Here is a 9,089-nt window from a genome sequence, read left to right as displayed (position 1 = left end):
AATTTCCAACTCAAAGGCTGTGGACTATATTTGGCCATCCAAATAAGCAAACCATCTCATAAAGTGAGTATCTCTTTTTAAGTGCAGCAAGAGGCTTTAACTGCAGGAAAAAATGGGAGAATGCTGGTGCAAAAACAGACAGACTATTCTACAGAAGGTTACAGCTGCCCTCTCCTCTGGTCTGTCTGCAAATCCTCAGCTAGAAAAATAGCTATTGACTGTCCTTAAAGGCGCTTGATTATGTCATCACCTAATTGACATATTCTATGTTATCCATCTGTAGGAGAGTCCAAATTCCACTGATTGCTTTTTTTCTGTCTTTCAAAGTAAAGCAGAGAGCTATTCGGATACATGGGGGAGAAAATGTGTAATTTAACAGGAAAAGAAAGCAGACAATTCATGAAGAAGAATATAACTGAAGCGCACAGACAGGAGGAGCAGAAAAGGCGAGAATGAGGCTTGAGAGTCAAAATGCAGTTATCTCATTATGTCTTTAGAGTAAATTATGTTATCATTTGAGTTTGTGTGTTTGTTTGTTTGTTTTATGTCTGTCCCTCTGTCTGTGTACAGGATAACTTGAAAAGTTATGAATGGATTTTATTAAAGCTTTTACCAAAGGTGCACCTCAGTCCAACGAACAATCCATTTTGGCAGTGATCCACATCATAATCTGGATATAGGATTTTTTTAAAGGATTTTCTAATGTTGTGGGATCGGGATATTTGGTGACACAAGCAGTTCCTGACTAAACTAAAGAGGGTTGGCAGCAGTGACTATAGACAGCCACAGTATCTGACTCAAAAAGGCTTGAGGTTTTGTACTAAAGACAAAATCACAAGGAAACTGAGGTTTGTTGGTTTGTTAGCAGGATCGGGTGAGATCTGGGCGTCCAACAAATTTGGATTCTGGGTTAAATGCTGTTCAAGATGCTTTGACACTTTAAAGCTCTGTTGTTCATCTGCTCTGTTCTATCATTGCGAGCCAGAAAGCAGCTTGGTTTTATTTCTTTTGACGAGTTGGGGAAAATAGTTTTAACATATTTTAAGTGAAAGCAAAACAAGTCCACCTGAAAACATCTGTGTAATCAGTTCATCATGAGCAGTCACAGTCAAAACACCTAACTATTAAATAGCATGCTTTATGTGAAACAGGTCCGTATTTGAAGCAGTAGCTTCTGCAAAAGTGAGTTTGCTTAAGTTTGCCCTGCTTTCTCTCTTAGCACTTGTTATGTAGTCAGCAGCATTAGTTTCATGCTAATTAAAATGTTTTCCATGCTCAAAGCTAATGGAGACTTACAGTGTTCCATACTTGCCAATTCTCTCGATTTACGTCGGAGACCCCTGAGTTTTAATTTTGTCTCCCTCTGAATAATTTCAGTGATTTCTCTCACTAATTTCCAGAATTTTCAGTGCAGGAAAAAAGTAAACTCCTGAAGGATATATGCACATATAGGCCTGGGCAATTAACTGAAGATATACCTATGCCGTCATTCACCACTATTATGAATTATGAATTGAGGTGTTGATCCATAACAGAGATAGCCAGTTTAAAGAAGTCTTATGCAAGTCACTTTAATGTCATTAGTGAACTCTCATTAATTGGAGAAATAGAAAAATGTTCAAACTGGGAGCGGTCCTGTGTTTGTTTTCTTCATTTCACTTATTCAAAATGATGAGGCTGCTTTGACATTGATTTGCATCTCTGACAGTGGTAGTATTGTACAAGGAAGTTATGTGATGGACCAAAATACCGAGAGCAGAACATACAGTAAAAACTAAAACAACAACAAAAAAAAAAATACGTCAAATAACAATTACTTACAAATAAATACAAAAGGGAAAATGTCTTTGAATAAATGCAGACATGAATATACATATTTTTTTCTGGTAATTTAAATGTTGTGTGGGTGGTAAAGGTACTGTAGCCATAAATTCAGAAGTTATATATGTGTGTATTACAGTAGCAAGAAACAGTTGTGTCTGCATATTATCAGACATGCATGACCTTTTAGCTTAAATAGGAAGGAACAGTGGAAAGTAAATCAGGTTGTCTTCTATCTATCTGTCTGTCCAAGGAGGTTATGTTGTTAGGCAAGTTTGTTTGTGTTTTCCCCAAAGGTGCACCCCCGTCCAAGAAACAATCTGTAAAATTTTGGTGATGATCCATATCATAATCCAGATGCAGGATTTTTTTNGGGATATTTGGTGACACAAGCAGTTCCTGACTAAACTAAAGAGGGTTGGCAGCAGTGACTATAGACAGCCACAGTATCTGACTCAAAAAGGCTTGAGGTTTTGTACTAAAGACAAAATCACAAGGAAACTGAGGTTTGTTGGTTTGTTAGCAGGATCGGGTGAGATCTGGGCGTCCAACAAATTTGGATTCTGGGTTAAATGCTGTTCAAGATGCTTTGACACTTTAAAGCTCTGTTGTTCATCTGCTCTGTTCTATCATTGCGAGCCAGAAAGCAGCTTGGTTTTATTTCTTTTGACGAGTTGGGGAAAATAGTTTTAACATATTTTAAGTGAAAGCAAAACAAGTCCACCTGAAAACATCTGTGTAATCAGTTCATCATGAGCAGTCACAGTCAAAACACCTAACTATTAAATAGCATGCTTTATGTGAAACAGGTCCGTATTTGAAGCAGTAGCTTCTGCAAAAGTGAGTTTGCTTAAGTTTGCCCTGCTTTCTCTCTTAGCACTTGTTATGTAGTCAGCAGCATTAGTTTCATGCTAATTAAAATGTTTTCCATGCTCAAAGCTAATGGAGACTTACAGTGTTCCATACTTGCCAATTCTCTCGATTTACGTCGGAGACCCCTGAGTTTTAATTTTGTCTCCCTCTGAATAATTTCAGTGATTTCTCTCACTAATTTCCAGAATTTTCAGTGCAGGAAAAAAGTAAACTCCTGAAGGATATATGCACATATAGGCCTGGGCAATTAACTGAAGATATACCTATGCCGTCATTCACCACTATTATGAATTATGAATTGAGGTGTTGATCCATAACAGAGATAGCCAGTTTAAAGAAGTCTTATGCAAGTCACTTTAATGTCATTAGTGAACTCTCATTAATTGGAGAAATAGAAAAATGTTCAAACTGGGAGCGGTCCTGTGTTTGTTTTCTTCATTTCACTTATTCAAAATGATGAGGCTGCTTTGACATTGATTTGCATCTCTGACAGTGGTAGTATTGTACAAGGAAGTTATGTGATGGACCAAAATACCGAGAGCAGAACATACAGTAAAAACTAAAACAACAACAAAAAAAAAAATACGTCAAATAACAATTACTTACAAATAAATACAAAAGGGAAAATGTCTTTGAATAAATGCAGACATGAATATACATATTTTTTTCTGGTAATTTAAATGTTGTGTGGGTGGTAAAGGTACTGTAGCCATAAATTCAGAAGTTATATATGTGTGTATTACAGTAGCAAGAAACAGTTGTGTCTGCATATTATCAGACATGCATGACCTTTTAGCTTAAATAGGAAGGAACAGTGGAAAGTAAATCAGGTTGTCTTCTATCTATCTGTCTGTCCAAGGAGGTTATGTTGTTAGGCAAGTTTGTTTGTGTTTTCCCCAAAGGTGCACCCCCGTCCAAGAAACAATCTGTAAAATTTTGGTGATGATCCATATCATAATCCAGATGCAGGATTTTTTTTAAGGATTCATTATCAATATTTGGTGGAACAAGCAGTTCCCTTCTATTGACAGCTTCAGCATAGAAAACGTCCAGAAGTATTATACAGAAAACAAAAACACAGGAAAGGTGAGGCATGCCTCTCTTGAAACCTAGATTTACTGATCAAAGAAAAAAAGCAGAGTACGTAGTGAAGAAGGTAAGAGCAGAACAGGCAAAGGATTTTGAGGAAATTGTAACCAAAAGGGCACCTCATGTCGAAGAAAAACTTACTAAAATTTGGTAATGATTGAGAAAAAGTGCAAGTTTTAGCTAAAGGTGTGGGAAGACACTGAATCTGAAGGTGGTTACTTGCAGATTTAATAACAAAAAAAGGGTAACAGAAGCAAAAATCCTAAAACATAAATATACAAAATCCACAAAAACTGAGAGCCAGGAATGCTCATACAAGGGAGCAAAGAAATAACGACAAACCAGCCACAGTGACTAATATATGCATATATGGGAGAGAGAAACAAAGACGAGGCTAATCTGCAGATTGGGAGCAGGTGTGAACAGAGGAGTCTAGAAGGGAGCTAAGGAAATGGAGACTGACACAAGAGGGCAACAGAGGGAAAACAAGAAATACCTAAGAACTCAAATACAATCAAAACCAAAACCAATGAAAACTCAAAGATAAAACTATATGGTATATAAAAAAAAACAAAAAATAAAACGGTGACAAGGCGAAAGTCTCTATATGGGACAAAACTTGCTGCTTGGAAAGGTAGGAGACTAAGGTGAATTCGAAGTAGTTTAAGTGAAGAGAAACTTTTTAAATTAAGCATATTTTTAATTTTAATATAAACTGTTGTGGCAGCATCTAATTTACTGATTAAATATAACAACCATATATTTGTTTGTTTTGGGTAATATCAACACAGTTTTGCATGATAGTAACTTTTTTGATGTGCATACATAGATGTTACCTCATTGCTCCCTGTAGTTGTTTCTGGCTCAAGATGGTCGCAAGATCACACATCTGGTGACCATAAATGCTTGAGCAAAGCCAAGTGAGTGAACATCTACCCACTATGTAGATTACATATTTATTTTGTCACAGAACCTACTGCACTTCCATGTTTTCACACACCTAAAATTGCTTTATTGGATTTAAATTTGTTTTGATCAGAAATGTTTTGATAATTTCAATGTACCCGTTATATGGACCTCAGAATCAAATTATCTGATCATTACTTATGTTTATTTACTCCAAGCTTTATTCAGAATGAAGGCAATCTGCCTTGTGTAGATTTGTCACTGCTTAAAGCTAAAGGTTCAGTATCTCCTGCAGTTGCTGTTCTTGTATTACTGAATGAGTGGGAGGAAATTTACATCTCTCAAAGAGTTGTCCTGTTCAGCTTTGTTTCTGTGTACAGTCAATCATGCTTTCAAGCCAATTTTGAATTCTGTTTGCTTTTCTGTATTAAACTTGATTTCCCTATCTGAAGGTGATGTCAATAGGCCAATTGACAAAAGTCTAGAGCCAGAGATAGAAACCTGTTTGAATATTTTTCAAAGGCTAATGCAGGATGCAGGATGCATGACTCATCTATGTTTAGATATAAATGTACATGTTGGGCCGGATCAACTGGAATCCTTTGACTCGTAATTCAAAATGCATTTGTGTAAAACTTGGTACTTTTTGTGAGAAAATTGTGTAGATTTTGTTCATTGTTGCAAGGCATGTTTATTTTTGTGGCACAGATCAGTACATAGACAATTTAAAGTGCTTTGAATGAAATAAAAATTACAAAAGAAGCTAAATAAAAGCAGAATGAAAGCAAGTAAAGATAGAGACATGATAAAACAGGTAGTTAACCAAATTGTTGGACCACAAACTTCAACCTCAGGTAACAGTAACAGTCAAAGGCTGTTCTAAATAAATAGGTTTTTAAATTTTAATTAAAAGAACTCAGGCTTTAAGCACAAAAAAGGAAATACACAAGAAAGGTGGAGATGTTCTGATGTAACCAACCTCAGGCTGCTTAGTTGCATCTGGTGTGGTTGACACGGATCCATTTAAAAATCTGTTAATGGTATTGTTTCAATGGTGCTCAAAAGTTTGCAATAAGTAAAGAGACTTTTCCAAGAGGGAGCATTTATTAAAAAAAGCAAAAAGGAATTAAAAAGGTTGTAGAAGCCCTGAAAGTAACAGGCAATACAGACTGAAGCACACTTCTCAAATTTTTGTTAAAGTACAAGCAGCTATGCCACATAGCTCAGAAAGAGTAAGCCATCTGCTGCATGATTTATTTAATGATTGAATGATTTTAACACCTTGCCTTTGATATGTGATCAAAGAAACAATTTTGTTTCAGTTTATCATGAATTGCACTGAGATTTGTGGTTTCAACATGGCAAAATGTTAAAAAGTTGAAAGGATATAATTACTTCTGGCAGGAAATGAGGCAGGACATTTAAACTTATTCAATTGAAGCATTGTTGAGATGAGACAAGATGCAGTAAGACTCCTGAAAGAATTACTTACTGATGGGGATGAAGTAGAAGAAGCACCATGGAAAACTCAGATTAGCTACGATGGTGGAGAAGGGGATGGAGGTGGGTTGAGTCGGGGTCATCTGAATCAGATCAGACATAGCNAGTAGTTTAAGTGAAGAGAAACTTTTTAAATTAAGCATATTTTTAATTTTAATATAAACTGTTGTGGCAGCATCTAATTTACTGATTAAATGTAACAACCATATATCTGTTTGTTTGGGGTAATATCAACACAGTTTTGCATGATAGTAACTTTTTTGAAGTGCATACATAGATGTTACCCCATTGATCCCTGTAGTTGTTTCTGGCTCAAGATGGTCGCAAGATCACACATCTGGTGACCATAAATGCTTGAGCAAAGCCAAGTGAGTGAACATCTACCCACTATGTAGATTACATATTTATTTTGTCACAGAACCTACTGCACTTCCATGTTTTCACACACCTAAAATTGCTTTATTGGATTTAAATTTGTTTTGATCAGAAATGTTTTGATAATTTCAATGTACCCGTTATATGGACCTCAGAATCAAATTATCTGATCATTACTTATGTTTATTTACTCCAAGCTTTATTCAGAATGAAGGCAATCTGCCTTGTGTAGATTTGTCACTGCTTAAAGCTAAAGGTTCAGTATCTCCTGCAGTTGCTGTTCTTGTATTACTGAATGAGTGGGAGGAAATTTACATCTCTCAAAGAGTTGTCCTGTTCAGCTTTGTTTCTGTGTACAGTCAATCATGCTTTCAAGCCAATTTTGAATTCTGTTTGCTTTTCTGTATTAAACTTGATTTCCCTATCTGAAGGTGATGTCAATAGGCCAATTGACAAAAGTCTAGAGCCAGAGATAGAAACCTGTTTGAATATTTTTCAAAGGCTAATGCAGGATGCAGGATGCATGACTCATCTATGTTTAGATATAAATGTACATGTTGGGCCGGATCAACTGGAATCCTTTGACTCGTAATTCAAAATGCATTTGTGTAAAACTTGGTACTTTTTGTGAGAAAATTGTGTAGATTTTGTTCATTGTTGCAAGGCATGTTTATTTTTGTGGCACAGATCAGTACATAGACAATTTAAAGTGCTTTGAATGAAATAAAAATTACAAAAGAAGCTAAATAAAAGCAGAATGAAAGCAAGTAAAGATAGAGACATGATAAAACAGGTAGTTAACCAAATTGTTGGACCACAAACTTCAACCTCAGGTAACAGTAACAGTCAAAGGCTGTTCTAAATAAATAGGTTTTTAAATTTTAATTAAAAGAACTCAGGCTTTAAGCACAAAAAAGGAAATACACAAGAAAGGTGGAGATGTTCTGATGTAACCAACCTCAGGCTGCTTAGTTGCATCTGGTGTGGTTGACACGGATCCATTTAAAAATCTGTTAATGGTATTGTTTCAATGGTGCTCAAAAGTTTGCAATAAGTAAAGAGACTTTTCCAAGAGGGAGCATTTATTAAAAAAAGCAAAAAGGAATTAAAAAGGTTGTAGAAGCCCTGAAAGTAACAGGCAATACAGACTGAAGCACACTTCTCAAATTTTTGTTAAAGTACAAGCAGCTATGCCACATAGCTCAGAAAGAGTAAGCCATCTGCTGCATGATTTATTTAATGATTGAATGATTTTAACACCTTGCCTTTGATATGTGATCAAAGAAACAATTTTGTTTCAGTTTATCATGAATTGCACTGAGATTTGTGGTTTCAACATGGCAAAATGTTAAAAAGTTGAAAGGATATAATTACTTCTGGCAGGAAATGAGGCAGGACATTTAAACTTATTCAATTGAAGCATTGTTGAGATGAGACAAGATGCAGTAAGACTCCTGAAAGAATTACTTACTGATGGGGATGAAGTAGAAGAAGCACCATGGAAAACTCAGATTAGCTACGATGGTGGAGAAGGGGATGGAGGTGGGTTGAGTCGGGGTCATCTGAATCAGATCAGACATAGCCCAACCACTGCCTGCGTTTTGGCTTGGGGGTAGATTGAGTTGTAGATTTGGAGATTTTTAAGATGAAATCTGGATGCTGATTGGGCTTGGTGGTGTTTTTCAAAGCTGATTTGCTTTTCGGAGGACGATGAAGGTAAATAATTCAGTTCATCAGTTGGACTTCCGTCTAGGCTACATTTTAGGTTTTAAAAAACAACCATAAGGACTTTTGTTTCTATTAATATTTTGTAAACTTTGGATCAAAGTGATGATTCTGAAAAATTGTATTGAATTAGCGTGTCTGTTTTACCTTTTATAGGAGGTTGGGCCTTTTAGTTAAATATAACAAAATGAAAAGATTACAATTTTGCTTTTCCCTTTTATTATTCCTGTTTAAAATACTTTTCCTCTGTCATCTGAAACCAGTCTGGGAACAGGACAGATAGGAACCAGTAAACCAGTAAACCACTGGTCCTCCTTCTGTTAATCTAGTAAACTTTTACATCACTGCCTCTAAAAGTGATGAACAGTGAACATTGCTCTGATTTTTTTAGATAGCATTTTATTGTGATTTGACTATGAGTTTATGAGGATAGTTTTCCTCTAAAAGATTGAAGACTGAGATATTTCTTTTGGAATTTTTTTTTTTTTACATATTGATGCTTCAAACTCTTGATTATTATAACAGGAAAAGTTATATATAATAATAAAATAGATGGATCTCAAAAATGGTATCAGTGCGCTATTTGTTGGTACTAGCCAATACCGATACCACCATTTTAGTGCTGGATCAGGGCCCTGTCCGATACTGGTATCGGTATTAATGCAACACTACTAATGATACCTCCATTTACCAGTCAAAGGCAGCTCCAAACAATGGGTTTTTAACTTTGATTTAAAAAACTCAGGCTTTCAGGAGTTTGTTCCAGATAAGTGAAGCATAAGAACTAGTTCTAGTTCCTG

The sequence above is a fragment of the Cyprinodon variegatus genome, unplaced genomic scaffold (assembly GCF_000732505.1).
Source record: "Cyprinodon variegatus isolate N-32 unplaced genomic scaffold, C_variegatus-1.0 Scaffold1615, whole genome shotgun sequence".
NCBI classification, from domain to species: Eukaryota; Metazoa; Chordata; class Actinopteri; order Cyprinodontiformes; family Cyprinodontidae; genus Cyprinodon; species Cyprinodon variegatus.
Note: the sequence above shows the minus strand (reverse complement) of the source record.